Here is a 21,213-nt window from a genome sequence, read left to right as displayed (position 1 = left end):
ACATTATTTTGGATGTAAGGAAGAACATTTTACCTTCATGTTGAAGAAGTGGTTCAATACTGTCCCCTAGAAAAGAGAAGAAGAGTGGAAGATAATTACTCATCCCCAGTTTTAGAACTCAAGAAATTTATATTTCACTTCAGATGTGATGAAAATCACACACAAACACTACTGTAGATATTTATAATAAGTTTTTATTTCTCAGTTCATGATAAAGTTATAAATACAGTCCCACCTACCGTTAGGATCATTAATCTGTACACTGCTGGTTGGATGAGATTGTCTATTTCTTCCCCCATCTGTAAATTTCACACAATAATACAGTAATTCACTAAATTATATTAACACTTATTAATCCTGTTCTAAACATCACACACTTCTACACATTAACACTGTTAGTGCAGTCATTATATCTTCCATCTTTAAAAACAAAAACACCACACAGAAATACCAAACACACTTCCAGGTGTGTGATACACAGTACTATGTATAATTATGTATATAATGTATAATTAATGCCCACACACATTCCCACTTACCTGTAGAAACATAAACTTTGTTAGTTAAACATGATGTTTAATCTGTCCCCTTATCTGATAAAATACACACTATATTACAGTAATGCACCAAATCACATTAACATTTATTAAAGGGGAACTCTGGTGTAAAATTGACTTTTGTTGTAGTAAAACATGATAAAAAGTTCTTATCTTTGATGAATAGCACACCTCCGCTCTCCCACAGCGTTCACAGGAAGGTTAGTACTCTTTATCATGTTTTACTATACTAATGTCTATTTAACATCAGAGTTCTCCTGTAATTCATCTGTTCTAAACAACAGACACTTCTAAACAGTGACACTGTGCTGTTACTGCATCTTTCATTATTTTGAATGTAACTGAAGTTTTGTAAAGGTTTACAGTCTCCAAATCACAAAACCCATTGAACGTAACTGCAGTAAGATCAAACTTAAGATTTTCTTCAGATGTGATAAAAAAAATCACACACAAACACTACTGTAGGTATTTATAATACCTCAGTGTTTTTCAGTACATCATAAAGTTGGAAATACAATCCCACTTAACAATAACTTCAGCCTGTTCCTTGCTGGTTTTAAGGTATTGAACGTTTTTGCTCCTATCTGTAAAATTTACACAATACATCAATCAATCACTCAGTAAATACATTGAGGGTAACCCTCATTTTCAATGTAGCCGAGCTTACATAAAATTAAAGGGATTGAAACTTAAGTTTAAATTATAAAAGCAAGCAAACAATATTTAATAAAAAAGGATATGCAAACAGGCTAAAATTTAAAGCAATAAATCAAGAGATAAATATGTAAAATAATAAAATATAAACACAGTTAAAAAAATAAAGAAGTAAAATAACCACAATTATAAAAAATGATGGAACTAAAATAATAATAATAATAATAATAATAATAATAATAATAATAATAATAATAATAATAATGATAAAAAATAGGTAAAAAATATATAAAAAAATAAAAGAAGAAAATAAATAAAATAAAAAAGTAAAAGGCTAAATGGTAAAACATAAAATTAGATAAATAAATAAAAACAAAATAATTAAAATAAATAACAAGGTAAAAGAAAAACTCAACTAAAACAGTTACAGGCTGTCTGAGGGTGGTTAGATATTTTAAAATGATTTAGTGACACCAGTTAGCCTTAGAGATTTAGAGTTTCCTGTAGTGAATTCCAGCTCGCTGGTGCTGATCTGTAGCTAAAAGCAGATTTTCCCAGTTCAGTAAAAACTCTCAGTATCTGACAGGTGATCCAGTCACTAGAGCGGGTCTGATAATTACTGGTGTTTATAGAAATCATGGATGAGATATAAGATGGCATGTGGCCGGAGAGCGAATTATAAATATATATAGCCAGTGTGTTTCTCGTCGAGCTGCTAGTGAGGACCAGTCTACTTTATGGTGCAGTCTGCAGTGGTGAGTAGTGTAAGGGTCACCAGTAATGAACCTTAGAGCAGAATGATAGACTGAGTCCAGAGGTTTCAGGGCACTGGCGGACGCCTGCCTATAAATTACATCAGCGTAGTCCAATACTAACAGTAAAGTCACCTTTACCACTCTTTTTCGAGCAAACATAGGCAGACAAGATTTATTGCCATAAAGAAAACCCAGTCTCTGTCTGCACTTAATAACTAAATTATTTATATATGTCTCGCTCAGTGTTGGACCTGTCAGGGTTCTAATAGTCAAGGTATAAAAAAAATATTATTTGGAGATCTGGAGAACAGCATAAACTTAGTTTTCTTAGCATTTAGGCAAGGCAAGTTTATTTATATAGCACATTTCATACACAACGGTCATTCAAAGTGCTTTACAAATAAGAAAATACACAAAGAAGTCAAATTAAAAAACATTAATTTGCTGTTAGCTGTTTGATGGTCTTTTTTGGAAGTCCAGTTAGGAGTCCATTACAGTAATCAATTCTACTAGAAATAAAGGCGTGGATGAGTTTCTCCAGGTCTGATTTAGACAGACAATCTCTGATCTTATTTATGTTCTTGAGATGATAAAATGCTGATTTGGTAAACACTAATTTATGATTGCATAAAGCAGTCTGCAAAGCATTAAATGAACACTGAAGCTTTTCAGTTGCTGCATGAACAGAATCAGCTGGACAGTATAAAATTGTATCATCTGCACTTTCCAGTCTAAGGAAGAGGCAGCAAGATAATTTATATATGTTAAATAAAACTGGACCCAGGACTGAGCCTTGTGGTACTCCTTTGTCAATGGCAGAAAAAAATGATTTTTGGTTACCCAGAATCACACATTGTTTTTTATCAAAAAGGTAATTTTGATAGTTTTGAGATCTATAATTATTTATATCTGCCACCTCTCCACCTTTATGCAGAGGAATAACATTAGCTTAGTTATTAGTTTTCCAGATACTGGGAATTCTGCCAGATAAAATAGAATGATTAAAAATGTATGTAATATGCTCTAAAATAACAGAAGTTGCAAGACGCAAGAAGTAGGGATCCAAACCATCCGCACCCGTCATTTTCCCAGGGTTAATAGTAGCAAGAGCATTAGACACTATGCATGGGGAGATGGTTTGGGCTGGGTTGGGTTGGGTAGTCGAGCTTAACGCCACATCAGCTCGTCGGCTATTTCGTGGCAGGATAGGTACTGTTTATTCACAAGGTTCTACGATCTAAGCCATCGCAAGGCAGACAGACACAGACAGACACACAGACACATTCACACCTAAGGGGCAATTTCAATCAAGTTCCAATTAGCCTGAACGTGCCGTCTTTGGACTGCGGGAGGAAACCGGAGAACCCGGAGGAAACCCACGCAGACACGGGGAGAACGTGCAAACTCCACACAGAAAGACCCGGGTCGCCCCAGCCGGGAATCGAACCCAGGCCGTCTTGCTGTGAGGCGGAAGTGCTACCCACTGCACCACCGTGCCGCCCGGGAGATGGTTTGGAGTGTGAAAACACCATGATTCTGGTTAGCAGTAGAGGTAAGGTCACACTCAATCATAGGCATTTTTATGTTTGCATTCTTAAATACATGACCAGCTGTACCAAAATGTACATTAAAAACATGACAGAGCTCTTTCTGGTCAGATATTTCGTGGTCATCAGCTAGGATTTTGGATGGTATGTTGGAAGTATTGTTTTTGAGTGAGTTTACTTTTTTGCAGAATTTTTTGGTGCTGGAGGAGTTAGTGAACAGACTGAGATAATAATTGGATTTGGCATTTCTAATTACAGAAGTACATTTATTTCTCAGTTGTTTAAAAGCTAGCCAGTTCTCTTTAGTCTTTGTGCATCTTGCAACACTCCAAGCTTTATTTCTCTGTTTAAGCAATGAGGAGATTTCACCAGTAAACCAGGGGCTCAACCTATCATAAAAACCTCAGCCTTTTACAGAGTGCATGTTTATTCACAACTGTTAAGAATTCATTCTGTTCTTAACATCACGCCCTGGGACTTTACTGCATGTGTTAGATTAAAGAACACAAAAATATATTAGTTAAACTATACACCAAAACCCTCAGGCAGTGGGTGATAGAACTATGATGATATAACTTTTACCATATATACAGTGGCTTGCAAAAGTGTTCATACCCCTTGAAATTTTCCACATTTTGTCACCTTACAACCACAAACTTAAATGTATTTTATTGAGATTTTAAGTGATAGACAAACACAAAGTATTGCATAAGTGCGAAGTGGAACGAAAACGATACATGATTTTCAGAATTTTTACCAAAAAAAAAATCTGAAAAATGTGACATGCAGTATTCAGCCCCAATACTTAATCAATACTAAGTAGAGCCACTATTCACTGCAATAACAGCTGCAGATACACTACCGTTCAAAAGTTTGGGGTCACTCAAACAATTTTGTGTTTTCCATGAAAAGTCACACTTATTCACCACCATACGTTGTGAAATGAATAGAAAATAGAGTCAAGACATTGACAAGGTTAGAAATAATGATTTGTATTTGAAATAACATTGTTTTTACATCAAACTTTGCTTTCATCAAAGAATCCTCCATTTGCAGCAATTACAGCATTGTAGACCTTTGGCATTCTAGCTGTTAATTTGTTGAGGTAAGCTGGAGAAATTGCACCCCACGCTTCTAGAAGCAGCTCCCACAAGTTGGATTGGTTGGATTGGGCACTTCTGGCGTACCATACGGTCAAGCTGCTCCCACAACAGCTCAATGGGGTTCAGATCTGGTGACTGCGCTGGCCACTCCATTACCAATAGAATACCAGCTGCCTGCTTCTGCTGTAAATAGTTCTTGCACAATTTGGAGGTGTGTTTAGGGTCATTGTCCTGTTGTAGGACGAAATTGGCTCAGATCAGGTGCTGTCCACTGGGTATGACATGGCGTTGCAAAATGGAGTGATAGCCTTCCTTATTCAGAATCCCTTTTACCCTGTACAAATCTCCCACCTTACCAGCACCAAAGCAACCCCAGACCATCACATTACCTCCACCATGCTTAACAGATGGCGTCAGGCATTCTTCCAGCATCTTTTCATTTGTTCTGCGTCTCACAAACGTTCTTCTTTGTGATCCAAACACCTCAAACTTGGATTCATCCGTCCTCAACACTTTTTTCCAGTCTTCCTCTGTCCAATGTCTGTGTTCTTTTGCCCATCTTAATCTTTTTCTTTTATTAGCCAGTCTCAGATATGGCTTTTTCTTTGCCACTCTGCCCTGAAGCCCAAAATCCCGCAGCCGCCTCTTCACTGTAAATGTTGACACTGGTGTTTTGCGGGTACTATTTAATGAAGATGCCAGTTGGGGACCTGTGACCTGCTCAAAGGAAGGTCAGTTTTGTAGCTTCTGTAATGAGCTAGACTGTTTTCAGGTGTGTGAACATGATTGCACAAGGGTTTTCTAATCATCAATCAGCCTTCTGAGCCAATGAGCAAACACATTGTACCATTAGAACACTGGAGTGATAGTTGCTGGAAATGGGCCTCTATACACCTATGTAGATATTGCACCAAAACCAGACATTTGCAGCTAGAATAGTCATTTACCACATTAGCAATGTACAGAGTGTATTTGTTTAAAGTTAGGACTAGTTTAAAGTTTTCTTCATTGAAAAGTACAGTGCTTTTCCTTCAAAAATAAGGACGTTTCAATGTGACCCCAAACTTTTGAACGGTAGTGTATATAAAATATTATATTATATAAATTATAAATGCAGGTATATAATATTATAATTGCAGGTATATAATATTATAATTATAAATATTATATTATTATATTATATATATATATATATATATATATATATATATATATATATATATATATATAATATATAAAACAGCTAGTGGAGGGTAACTCCTCCATCTCTCTGCATTTTGCATCATAAAAGTCCTGATTACTGATTATGCATAAAATGTTCATTTTATATTAAATGTGATTAAATGAAAAACACACACAAAGACTTCACCTATCTATTGTATCTAAAGTATATAAAAGCACTGCCTAAATTCATCATATATACTGTTCTAAATAACACACACTTATAAACAATTCAATAAATAAATACTCAATGCTCATTAATTTATCATAATGAGACATAAATGTTCATTTTTTATTAATGTTTAATAATGTGTAATTTATTTTTAGGTCGCATAAAGAATTAACATATAAAAACTGTTAAGATTAAATATATATGACAGAGCTTAAATTAAACAGATAAACCAAAATAGCTCCATTATTACAAACATGTAACAAGTTAAAGTTTTTATTTAAAACATTTTGTCCCTCTGCTGCTGCCGTACCTCCATCAGATGACTGAGAGCTCTGAGATGGATGGTGTGATGCTGCTGTAGTTCCTCATTAATATATAATATATTTCAGTTTATTTTAAATTAAAAACTTTAAAACATTGCTCCAGTACAGTTCAGGTATATTTCAGGAATATTTCAGGTCTGTTTTAGGAATATTACAGATCTGTTTCAGGAATATTTCAGGTCTGTTTTAGGTATGTTTTGGGTAGATTATGGTCTGTTTCAGGTATGTTCCTGGTATATTTCAGGGATATTTCTGGTATATATTAGGTATGTATCAGGAAAACTTCAGGTATATTTCAAGTTTGTTTCAGTTATGTTCCAGGTCTGTTTTAGAAATATTTCAGGAATACTTCAGGTATATTTCAGATATATTTCAGGTATATTTCAGCAAAGTTTCAGGAATATTTCAGGTCTGTTTTAGAAATATTTCAGGTATATTTCAGGTTTGTTTTAGGAATATTTTAGGTCTGTTTTAGGTCTGTTATTTAAGGTATGTTTTAGGAATATTACAGATCTGATTCAGGAATGTTTCAGGAATATTTCAGGTATGTTTTAGGAATATTTTAGGTCTGTTTCGGGTATATTTAAGGTATATTTCAGGCATGTTTTAGGAAAATTACAGATCTTTTTCAGGTATGTTTTAGGTATATTTTCAGACGGGTTCATGCAGATTAAGGCAAAATGAGGAAGGTTTCTGCTAGGCTAGTTCATCAGATTAAGAGAGCAGCTGCTAAAATGTCATTACAAACCAGCAAACAGGTATTTAAAGCTGCTGGTGCCTCTGGAGGATCCTTCAAAGACTTGCAGTGGTGCATAAAGCTACTATTCAGCCACCTCTAACCAGTTTTTTTATTTTTGAAGAATATACTGTTATCATCGGGAGGTTTGTTCAACAAAACTCGATTTATACTCTAACAGGTATAATTTGCATAATAATTTGGAACACAGTGTAAAGATTCAGTTCATACTGGACAATAGAGTGTGATCCTGACCATAATCCAATAAACACAGTACATCTAGATGTACCGCTAAGAGAAGCGCGTGGTTTTCAACTCTCACATCACTTTATTACAAACATCTACCTCATATTCAACCCTCAGATCACTTTATTACAAACATCTACCTCATATTCAACTCTCAGATCACTTTATTACAAACATCTACCTCATATTCAACCCTCAGATCACTTTATTACACACATCTACCTCATATTCAACTCTCAGATCACTTTATTACAAACATCTACCTCATATTCAACTCTCAGATCACTTTATTACACACATCTACCTCATATTCAACTCTCAGATCACTTTATTACAAACATCCACCTCATATTCAACTCTCACATCACTTTATTACAAACATCTACCTCATATTCAACTCTCAGATCACTTTATTACAAACATCCACCTCATATTCAACTCTCACATCACTTTATTACACACATCTACCTCATATTCAACTCTCATATCACTTTATTACAAACATCTACCTCATATTCAACTCTCAGATCACTTTATTACAAACATCCACCTCATATTCAACTCTCACATCACTTTATTACACACATCTACATCATATTCAACTCTCACATCACTTTATTACAAACATCTACCGCATATTCAACTCTCAGATCACTTTATTACAAACATCTACCTCATATTCAACTCTCAGATCACTTTATTACAAACATCTACCTCATATTCAACTCTCAGATCACTTTAGTACAAACATCCACCTCATATTCAACCCTCACATCACTTTATTACAAACATCTACCTCATATTCAACTCTCAGATCACTTTATTACAATCATCTACCTCATATTCAACTCTCAGATCACTTTATTACAAACATCTACCTCATATTCAACTCTCAGATCACTTTATTACAAACATCTACCTCATATTCAACTCTCAGATCACTTTATTACACACATCTACCTCATATTCAACTCTCAGATCACTTTATTACAAACATCTACCTCATATTCAACTCTCAGATCACTTTATTACAAACATCTACCTCATATTCAACTCTCAGATCACTTTATTACAAACATCCACCTCATATTCAACCCTCACATCACTTTATTACAAACATCTACCTCATATTCAACTCTCAGATCACTTTATTACACACATCTACCTCATATTCAACTCTCAGATCACTTTATTACAAACATCTACCTCATATTCAACTCTCAGATCACTTTATTACAAACATCTACCTCAAATTCAACTCTCAGATCACTTTATTACAAACATCTACCTCATATTCAACTCTCACATCACTTTATTACACACATCTACCTCATATTCAACTGTCAGATCACTTTATTACACACATCTACCTCATATTAAACTCTCAGATCACTTTATTATAAAAATCTACCTCATATTCAACTCTCAGATCACTTTATTACAAACATCTACCTCATATTCAACTCTCAGATCACTTTATTACACACATCTACCTCATATTCAACTCTCAGATCACTTTATTACACACATCTACCTCATATTCAACTCTCAGATCACTTTATTACAAACATCCACCTCATATTCAACCCTCACATCACTTTATTACAAACATCTACCTCATATTCAACTCTCAGATCACTTTATTACAAACATCCACCTCATATTCAACCCTCAGATCACTTTATTACAAACATCTACCTCATATTCAACTCTCAGATCACTTTATTACAAACATCCACCTCATATTCAACCCTCAGATCACTTTATTACAAACATCTACCTCATATTCAACTCTCAGATCACTTTATTACAAACATCTACCTCACATTCAACTCTCAGATCACTTTATTACAAACATCCACCTCATATTCAACCCTCACATCACTTTATTACAAACATCTACCTCATATTCAACTCTCAGATCACTTTATTACACACATCTACCTCATATTCAACTCTCAGATCACTTTATTATAAAAATCTACCTCATATTCAAATCTCAGATCACTTTATTATAAAAATCTACCTCATATTCAACTCTCAGATCACTTTATTACAAACATCTACCTCATATTCAACTCTCAGATCACTTTATTACACACATCTACCTCATATTCAACTCCCAGATCACTTTATTACAAACATCCACCTCATATTCAACCCTCACATCACTTTATTACAAACATCTACCTCATATTCAACTCTCAGATCACTTTATTACACACATCTACCTCATATTCAACTCTCAGATCACTTTATTACAAACATCTACCTCATATTTAACTCTCAGATCACTTTATTACACACATCTACCTCATATTCAACTCTCAGATCACTTTATTACAAACATCTACCTCATATTCAACTCTCAGATCACTTTATTACACACCTTTACCTCATATTCAACTCTCACATCACTTTATTACAAACATCTACCTCATATTCAACTCTCAGATCACTTTATTACAAACATCTACCTCATATTCAACTCTCACATCACTTTATTACAAACATCTACCTCATATTCAACTCTCAGATCACTTTATTACAAACATCTACCTCATATTCAACTCTCAGATCACTTTATTACACACATCTACCTCATATTCAACTCTAAGATCACTTTATTACAAACATCTACCTCATATTTAACTCTCAGATTACTTTATTACACACATCTACCTCATATTCAACTCTCAGATCACTTTATTACAAACATCTACCTCATATTCAACTCTCAGATCACTTTATTACACACATCTACCTCATATTAAACTCTCAGATCACTTTATTATAAAAATCTACCTCATATTCAACTCTCAGATCACTTTATTACAAACATCTACCTCATATTCAACTCTCAGATCACTTTATTACACACATCTACCTCATATTCAACTCTCAGATCACTTTATTACACACATCTACCTCATATTCAACTCTCAGATCACTTTATTACAAACATCCACCTCATATTCAACCCTCACATCACTTTATTACAAACATCTACCTCATATTCAACTCTCAGATCACTTTATTACAAACATCTACCTCATATTCAACTCTCAGATCACTTTATTACAAACATCCACCTCATATTCAACCCTCAGATCACTTTATTACAAACATCTACCTCATATTCAACTCTCAGATCACTTTATTACAAACATCTACCTCACATTCAACTCTCAGATCACTTTATTACAAACATCCACCTCATATTCAACCCTCACATCACTTTATTACAAACATCTACCTCATATTCAACTCTCAGATCACTTTATTACACACATCTACCTCATATTCAACTCTCAGATCACTTTATTATAAAAATCTACCTCATATTCAAATCTCAGATCACTTTATTATAAAAATCTACCTCATATTCAACTCTCAGATCACTTTATTACAAACATCTACCTCATATTCAACTCTCAGATCACTTTATTACACACATCTACCTCATATTCAACTCCCAGATCACTTTATTACAAACATCCACCTCATATTCAACCCTCACATCACTTTATTACAAACATCTACCTCATATTCAACTCTCAGATCACTTTATTACACACATCTACCTCATATTCAACTCTCAGATCACTTTATTACAAACATCTACCTCATATTTAACTCTCAGATCACTTTATTACACACATCTACCTCATATTCAACTCTCAGATCACTTTATTACAAACATCTACCTCATATTCAACTCTCAGATCACTTTATTACACACCTTTACCTCATATTCAACTCTCACATCACTTTATTACAAACATCTACCTCATATTCAACTCTCAGATCACTTTATTACAAACATCTACCTCATATTCAACTCTCACATCACTTTATTACAAACATCTACCTCATATTCAACTCTCAGATCACTTTATTACAAACATCTACCTCATATTCAACTCTCAGATCACTTTATTACACACATCTACCTCATATTCAACTCTCAGATCACTTTATTACAAACATCTACCTCATATTCAACTCTCAGATCATTTTATTACAAACATCTACCTCATATTCAACTCTCAGATCACTTTATTACACACATCTACCTCATATTCAACTCTCAGATCACTTTATTACAAACATCTACCTCATATTCAACTCTCAGATCACTTTATTACAAACATCTACCTCATATTCAACTCTCAGATCACTTTATTACACACATCTACCTCATATTCAACCCTCACATCACTTTATTACAAACATCTACCTCATATTTAACTCTCAGATCACTTTATTACAAACATCCACCTCATATTCAACCCTCACATCACTTTATTACAAACATCTACCTCATATTCAACTCTCAGATCACTTTATTACAAACATCTACCTCATATTCAACTCTCAGATCACTTTATTACAAACATCTACCTCATATTCAACTCTCAGATCACTTTATTACAAACATCTACCTCATATTCAACTCTCAGATCACTTTATTACAAACATCTACCTCAAATTCAACTCTCAGATCACTTTATTACAAACATCTACCTCATATTCAACTCTCACATCACTTTATTACACACATCTACCTCATATTCAACTGTCAGATCACTTTATTACACACATCTACCTCATATTCAACTCTCAGATCACTTTATTACAAACATCTACCTCATATTCAACTCTCAGATCACTTTATTACACACCTTTACCTCATATTCAACTCTCACATCACTTTATTACAAACATCTACCTCATATTCAACTCTCAGATCACTTTATTACAAACATCTACCTCATATTCAACTCTCACATCACTTTATTACAAACATCTACCTCATATTCAACTCTCAGATCACTTTATTACAAACATCTACCTCATATTCAACTCTCAGATCACTTTATTACACACATCTACCTCATATTCAACTCTCAGATCACTTTATTACAAACATCTACCTCATATTCAACTCTCAGATCATTTTATTACAAACATCTACCTCATATTCAACTCTCAGATCACTTTATTACACACATCTACCTCATATTCAACTCTCAGATCACTTTATTACAAACATCTACCTCATATTCAACTCTCAGATCACTTTATTACAAACATCTACCTCATATTCAACTCTCAGATCACTTTATTACACACATCTACCTCATATTCAACCCTCACATCACTTTATTACAAACATCTACCTCATATTTAACTCTCAGATCACTTTATTACAAACATCCACCTCATATTCAACCCTCACATCACTTTATTACAAACATCTACCTCATATTCAACTCTCAGATCACTTTATTACAAACATCTACCTCATATTCAACTCTCAGATCACTTTATTACAAACATCTACCTCATATTCAACTCTCAGATCACTTTATTACAAACATCTACCTCATATTCAACTCTCAGATCACTTTATTACAAACATCTACCTCAAATTCAACTCTCAGATCACTTTATTACAAACATCTACCTCATATTCAACTCTCACATCACTTTATTACACACATCTACCTCATATTCAACTGTCAGATCACTTTATTACACACATCTACCTCATATTAAACTCTCAGATCACTTTATTATAAAAATCTACCTCATATTCAACTCTCAGATCACTTTATTACAAACATCTACCTCATATTCAACTCTCAGATCACTTTATTACACACATCTACCTCATATTCAACTCTCAGATCACTTTATTACACACATCTACCTCATATTCAACTCTCAGATCACTTTATTACAAACATCCACCTCATATTCAACCCTCACATCACTTTATTACAAACATCTACCTCATATTCAACTCTCAGATCACTTTATTACAAACATCTACCTCATATTCAACTCTCAGATCACTTTATTACACACATCTACCTCATATTCAACTCTCAGATCACTTTATTATAAAAATCTACCTCATATTCAAATCTCAGATCACTTTATTATAAAAATCTACCTCATATTCAACTCTCAGATCACTTTATTACAAACATCTACCTCATATTCAACTCTCAGATCACTTTATTACACACATCTACCTCATATTCAACTCCCAGATCACTTTATTACAAACATCCACCTCATATTCAACCCTCACATCACTTTATTACAAACATCTACCTCATATTCAACTCTCAGATCACTTTATTACACACATCTACCTCATATTCAACTCTCAGATCACTTTATTACAAACATCTACCTCATATTTAACTCTCAGATCACTTTATTACACACATCTACCTCATATTCAACTCTCAGATCACTTTATTACAAACATCTACCTCATATTCAACTCTCAGATCACTTTATTACACACCTTTACCTCATATTCAACTCTCACATCACTTTATTACAAACATCTACCTCATATTCAACTCTCAGATCACTTTATTACAAACATCTACCTCATATTCAACTCTCACATCACTTTATTACAAACATCTACCTCATATTCAACTCTCAGATCACTTTATTACAAACATCTACCTCATATTCAACTCTCAGATCACTTTATTACACACATCTACCTCATATTCAACTCTCAGATCACTTTATTACAAACATCTACCTCATATTCAACTCTCAGATCACTTTATTACAAACATCTACCTCATATTCAACTCTCAGATCACTTTATTACACACATCTACCTCATATTCAACTCTCAGATCACTTTATTACAAACATCTACCTCATATTCAACTCTCAGATCACTTTATTACAAACATCTACCTCATATTCAACTCTCAGATCACTTTATTACACACATCTACCTCATATTCAACTCTCAGATCACTTTATTACAAACATCTACCTCATATTCAACTCTCAGATCACTTTATTACAAACATCTACCTCATATTCAACTCTCAGATCACTTTATTACACACATCTACCTCATATTCAACCCTCACATCACTTTATTACAAACATCTACCTCATATTTAACTCTCAGATCACTTTATTACAAACATCCACCTCATATTCAACCCTCACATCACTTTATTACAAACATCTACCTCATATTCAACTCTCAGATCACTTTATTACACACATCTACCTCATATTCAACTCTCAGATCACTTTATTACAAACATCTACCTCATATTCAACTCTCAGATCACTTTATTACAAACATCTACCTCAAATTCAACTCTCAGATCACTTTATTACAAACATCTACCTCATATTCAACTCTCACATCACTTTATTACACACATCTACCTCATATTCAACTGTCAGATCACTTTATTACACACATCTACCTCATATTAAACTCTCAGATCACTTTATTATAAAAATCTACCTCATATTCAACTCTCAGATCACTTTATTACAAACATCTACCTCATATTCAACTCTCAGATCACTTTATTACACACATCTACCTCATATTCAACTCTCAGATCACTTTATTACACACATCTACCTCATATTCAACTCTCAGATCACTTTATTACAAACATCCACCTCATATTCAACCCTCACATCACTTTATTACAAACATCTACCTCATATTCAACTCTCAGATCACTTTATTACAAACATCCACCTCATATTCAACCCTCAGATCACTTTATTACAAACATCTACCTCATATTCAACTCTCAGATCACTTTATTACAAACATCCACCTCATATTCAACCCTCAGATCACTTTATTACAAACATCTACCTCATATTCAACTCTCAGATCACTTTATTACAAACATCTACCTCACATTCAACTCTCAGATCACTTTATTACAAACATCCACCTCATATTCAACCCTCACATCACTTTATTACAAACATCTACCTCATATTCAACTCTCAGATCACTTTATTACACACATCTACCTCATATTCAACTCTCAGATCACTTTATTATAAAAATCTACCTCATATTCAAATCTCAGATCACTTTATTATAAAAATCTACCTCATATTCAACTCTCAGATCACTTTATTACAAACATCTACCTCATATTCAACTCTCAGATCACTTTATTACACACATCTACCTCATATTCAACTCCCAGATCACTTTATTACAAACATCCACCTCATATTCAACCCTCACATCACTTTATTACAAACATCTACCTCATATTCAACTCTCAGATCACTTTATTACACACATCTACCTCATATTCAACTCTCAGATCACTTTATTACAAACATCTACCTCATATTTAACTCTCAGATCACTTTATTACACACATCTACCTCATATTCAACTCTCAGATCACTTTATTACAAACATCTACCTCATATTCAACTCTCAGATCACTTTATTACACACCTTTACCTCATATTCAACTCTCAGATCACTTTATTACAAACATCTACCTCATATTCAACTCTCAGATCACTTTATTACAAACATCTACCTCATATTCAACTCTCACATCACTTTATTACAAACATCTACCTCATATTCAACTCTCAGATCACTTTATTACAAACATCTACCTCATATTCAACTCTCAGATCACTTTATTACACACATCTACCTCATATTCAACTCTAAGATCACTTTATTACAAACATCTACCTCATATTTAACTCTCAGATTACTTTATTACACACATCTACCTCATATTCAACTCTCAGATCACTTTATTACAAACATCTACCTCATATTCAACTCTCAGATCACTTTATTACACACATCTACCTCATATTAAACTCTCAGATCACTTTATTATAAAAATCTACCTCATATTCAACTCTCAGATCACTTTATTACAAACATCTACCTCATATTCAACTCTCAGATCACTTTATTACACACATCTACCTCATATTCAACTCTCAGATCACTTTATTACACACATCTACCTCATATTCAACTCTCAGATCACTTTATTACAAACATCCACCTCATATTCAACCCTCACATCACTTTATTACAAACATCTACCTCATATTCAACTCTCAGATCACTTTATTACAAACATCTACCTCATATTCAACTCTCAGATCACTTTATTACAAACATCCACCTCATATTCAACCCTCAGATCACTTTATTACAAACATCTACCTCATATTCAACTCTCAGATCACTTTATTACAAACATCTACCTCACATTCAACTCTCAGATCACTTTATTACAAACATCCACCTCATATTCAACCCTCACATCACTTTATTACAAACATCTACCTCATATTCAACTCTCAGATCACTTTATTACACACATCTACCTCATATTCAACTCTCAGATCACTTTATTATAAAAATCTACCTCATATTCAAATCTCAGATCACTTTATTATAAAAATCTACCTCATATTCAACTCTCAGATCACTTTATTACAAACATCTACCTCATATTCAACTCTCAGATCACTTTATTACACACATCTACCTCATATTCAACTCCCAGATCACTTTATTACAAACATCCACCTCATATTCAACCCTCACATCACTTTATTACAAACATCTACCTCATATTCAACTCTCAGATCACTTTATTACACACATCTACCTCATATTCAACTCTCAGATCACTTTATTACAAACATCTACCTCATATTTAACTCTCAGATCACTTTATTACAAACATCTACCTCATATTCAACTCTCAGATCACTTTATTACACACCTTTACCTCATATTCAACTCTCACATCACTTTATTACAAACATCTACCTCATATTCAACTCTCAGATCACTTTATTACAAACATCTACCTCATATTCAACTCTCACATCACTTTATTACAAACATCTACCTCATATTCAACTCTCAGATCACTTTATTACAAACATCTACCTCATATTCAACTCTCAGATCACTTTATTACACACATCTACCTCATATTCAACTCTAAGATCACTTTATTACAAACATCTACCTCATATTTAACTCTCAGATTACTTTATTACACACATCTACCTCATATTCAACTCTCAGATCACTTTATTACAAACATCTACCTCATATTCAACTCTCAGATCACTTTATTACACACATCTACCTCATATTCAACTCTCACATCACTTTATTACAAACATCTACCTCATATTCAACTCTAATATCACTTTATTACAAACATCTACCTCATATTTAACTCTCAGATCACTTTATTACAAACATCTACCTCATATTCAACTCTCAGATCACTTTATTACAAACATCTACCTCATATTCAACTCGCATATCACTTTATTACACACATCTACCTCATATTCAACTCTCAGATCATTTTATTACACACATCTACCTCATATTCAACTCTCAGATCACTTTATTACAAACATCTACCTCATATTCAACTCTCAGATCACTTTATTACAAACATCCACCTCATATTCAACCCTCACATCACTTTATTACAAACATCTACCGCATATTCAACTCTCAGATCACTTTATTACAAACATCTACCTCACATTCAACTCTCAGATCACTTTATTACAAACATCCACCTCATATTCAACCCTCACATCACTTTATTACAAACATCTACCTCATATTTAACTCTCAGATCACTTTATTACACACATCTACCTCATATTCAACTCTCAGATCACTTTATTACACACATCTACCTCATATTCAACTCTCAGATCACTTTATTACAAACATCTACCTCATATTCAACTCTCAGATCACTTTATTACAAACATCTACCTCATATTCAACTCTCACATCACTTTATTACACACATCTACCTCATATTCAACTGTCAGATCACTTTAGTACAAACATCCACCTCATATTCAACCCTCACATCACTTTATTACAAACATCTACCTCATATTCAACTCTCAGATCATTTTATTACACACATCTACCTCATATTCAACTCTCAGATCACTTTATTACAAACATCTCCCTCATATTCAACTCTCAGATCACTTTATTACAAACATCCACCTCATATTCAACCCTCACATCACTTTATTACAAACATCTACCGCATATTCAACTCTCAGATCACTTTATTACAAACATCTACCTCACATTCAACTCTCAGATCACTTTATTACAAACATCCACCTCATATTCAACCCTCACATCACTTTATTACAAACATCTACCTCATATTCAACTCTCAGATCACTTTATTACACACATCTACCTCATATTCAACTCTCAGATCACTTTATTACACACATCTACCTCATATTAAACTCTCAGATCACTTTATTATAAAAATCTACCTCATATTCAACTCTCAGATCACTTTATTACACACATCTACCTCACATTCAACTCTCACATCACTTTATTACAAACATCCACCTCATATTCAACCCTCACATCACTTTATTACAAACATCTACCTCATATTCAACTCTCAGATCACTTTATTACAAACATCCACCTCATATTCAACCCTCACATCACTTTATTACAAACATCTACCTCATATTCAACTCTCAGATCACTTTATTACAAACATCTACCTCACATTCAACTCTCAGATCACTTTATTACAAACATCCACCTCATATTCAACCCTCACATCACTTTATTACAAACATCTACCTCATATTCAACTCTCAGATCACTTTATTACACACATCTACCTCATATTCAACTCTCAGATCACTTTATTATAAAAATCTACCTCACATTCAACTCTCAGATCACTTTATTATAAAAATCTACCTCATATTCAAATCTCAGATCACTTAATTATAAAAATCTACCTCATATTCAACTCTCAGATCACTTTATTACAAACATCTACCTCATATTCAACTCTCAGATCACTTTATTACACACATCTACCTCATATTCAACTCCCAGATCACTTTATTACAAACATCCACCTCATATTCAACCCTCACATCACTTTATTACAAACATCTACCTCATATTCAACTCTCAGATCACTTTATTACACACATCTACCTCATATTCAACTCTCAGATCACTTTATTACAAACATCTACCTCATATTTAACTCTCAGATCACTTTATTACACACATCTACCTCATATTCAACTCTCAGATCACTTTATTACAAACATCTACCTCATATTCAACTCTCAGATCACTTTATTACACACCTCTACCTCATATTCAACTCTCAGATCACTTTATTACAAACATCTACCTCATATTTAACTCTCAGATCACTTTATTACACACATCTACCTCATATTCAACTCTCAGATCACTTTATTACAAACATCTACCTCATATTCAACTCTCAGATCACTTTATTACACACCTTTACCTCATATTCAACTCTCAGATCACTTTATTACAAACATCTACCTCATATTCAACTCTCAGATCACTTTATTACAAACATCTACCTCATATTCAACTCTCACATCACTTTATTACAAACATCTACCTCATATTCAACTCTCAGATCACTTTATTACAAACATCTACCTCATATTCAACTCTCAGATCACTTTATTACACACATCTACCTCATATTCAACTCTAAGATCACTTTATTACAAACATCTACCTCATATTTAACTCTCAGATTACTTTATTACACACATCTACCTCATATTCAACTCTCAGATCACTTTATTACAAACATCTACCTCATATTCAACTCTCAGATCACTTTATTACACACATCTACCTCATATTAAACTCTCAGATCACTTTATTATAAAAATCTACCTCATATTCAACTCTCAGATCACTTTATTACAAACATCTACCTCATATTCAACTCTCAGATCACTTTATTACACACATCTACCTCATATTCAACTCTCAGATCACTTTATTACACACATCTACCTCATATTCAACTCTCAGATCACTTTATTACAAACATCCACCTCATATTCAACCCTCACATCACTTTATTACAAACATCTACCTCATATTCAACTCTCAGATCACTTTATTACAAACATCTACCTCATATTCAACTCTCAGATCACTTTATTACACACATCTACCTCATATTCAACTCTCAGATCACTTTATTACAAACATCCACCTCATATTCAACCCTCAGATCACTTTATTACAAACATCTACCTCATATTCAACTCTCAGATCACTTTATTACAAACATCTACCTCACATTCAACTCTCAGATCACTTTATTACAAACATCCACCTCATATTCAACCCTCACATCACTTTATTACAAACATCTACCTCATATTCAACTCTCAGATCACTTTATTACACACATCTACCTCATATTCAACTCTCAGATCACTTTATTATAAAAATCTACCTCATATTCAAATCTCAGATCACTTTATTATAAAAATCTACCTCATATTCAACTCTCAGATCACTTTATTACAAACATCTACCTCAAATTCAACTCTCAGATCACTTTATTACACACATCTACCTCATATTCAACTCCCAGATCACTTTATTACAAACATCCACCTCATATTCAACCCTCACATCACTTTATTACAAACATCTACCTCATATTCAACTCTCAGATCACTTTATTACACACATCTACCTCATATTCAACTCTCAGATCACTTTATTACAAACATCTACCTCATATTTAACTCTCAGATCACTTTATTACAAACATCTACCTCATATTCAACTCTCAGATCACTTTATTACACACCTTTACCTCATATTCAACTCTCACATCACTTTATTACAAACATCTACCTCATATTCAACTCTCAGATCACTTTATTACAAACATCTACCTCATATTCAACTCTCACATCACTTTATTACAAACATCTACCTCATATTCAACTCTCAGATCACTTTATTACAAACATCTACCTCATATTCAACTCTCAGATCACTTTATTACACACATCTACCTCATATTCAACTCTAAGATCACTTTATTACAAACATCTACCTCATATTTAACTCTCAGATTACTTTATTACACACATCTACCTCATATTCAACTCTCAGATCACTTTATTACAAACATCTACCTCATATTCAACTCTCAGATCACT

The sequence above is a fragment of the Astyanax mexicanus genome, unplaced genomic scaffold (genome assembly GCF_023375975.1).
Source record: "Astyanax mexicanus isolate ESR-SI-001 unplaced genomic scaffold, AstMex3_surface scaffold_31, whole genome shotgun sequence".
Lineage (NCBI taxonomy): Eukaryota > Metazoa > Chordata > Actinopteri > Characiformes > Acestrorhamphidae > Astyanax > Astyanax mexicanus.
Note: the sequence above shows the minus strand (reverse complement) of the source record.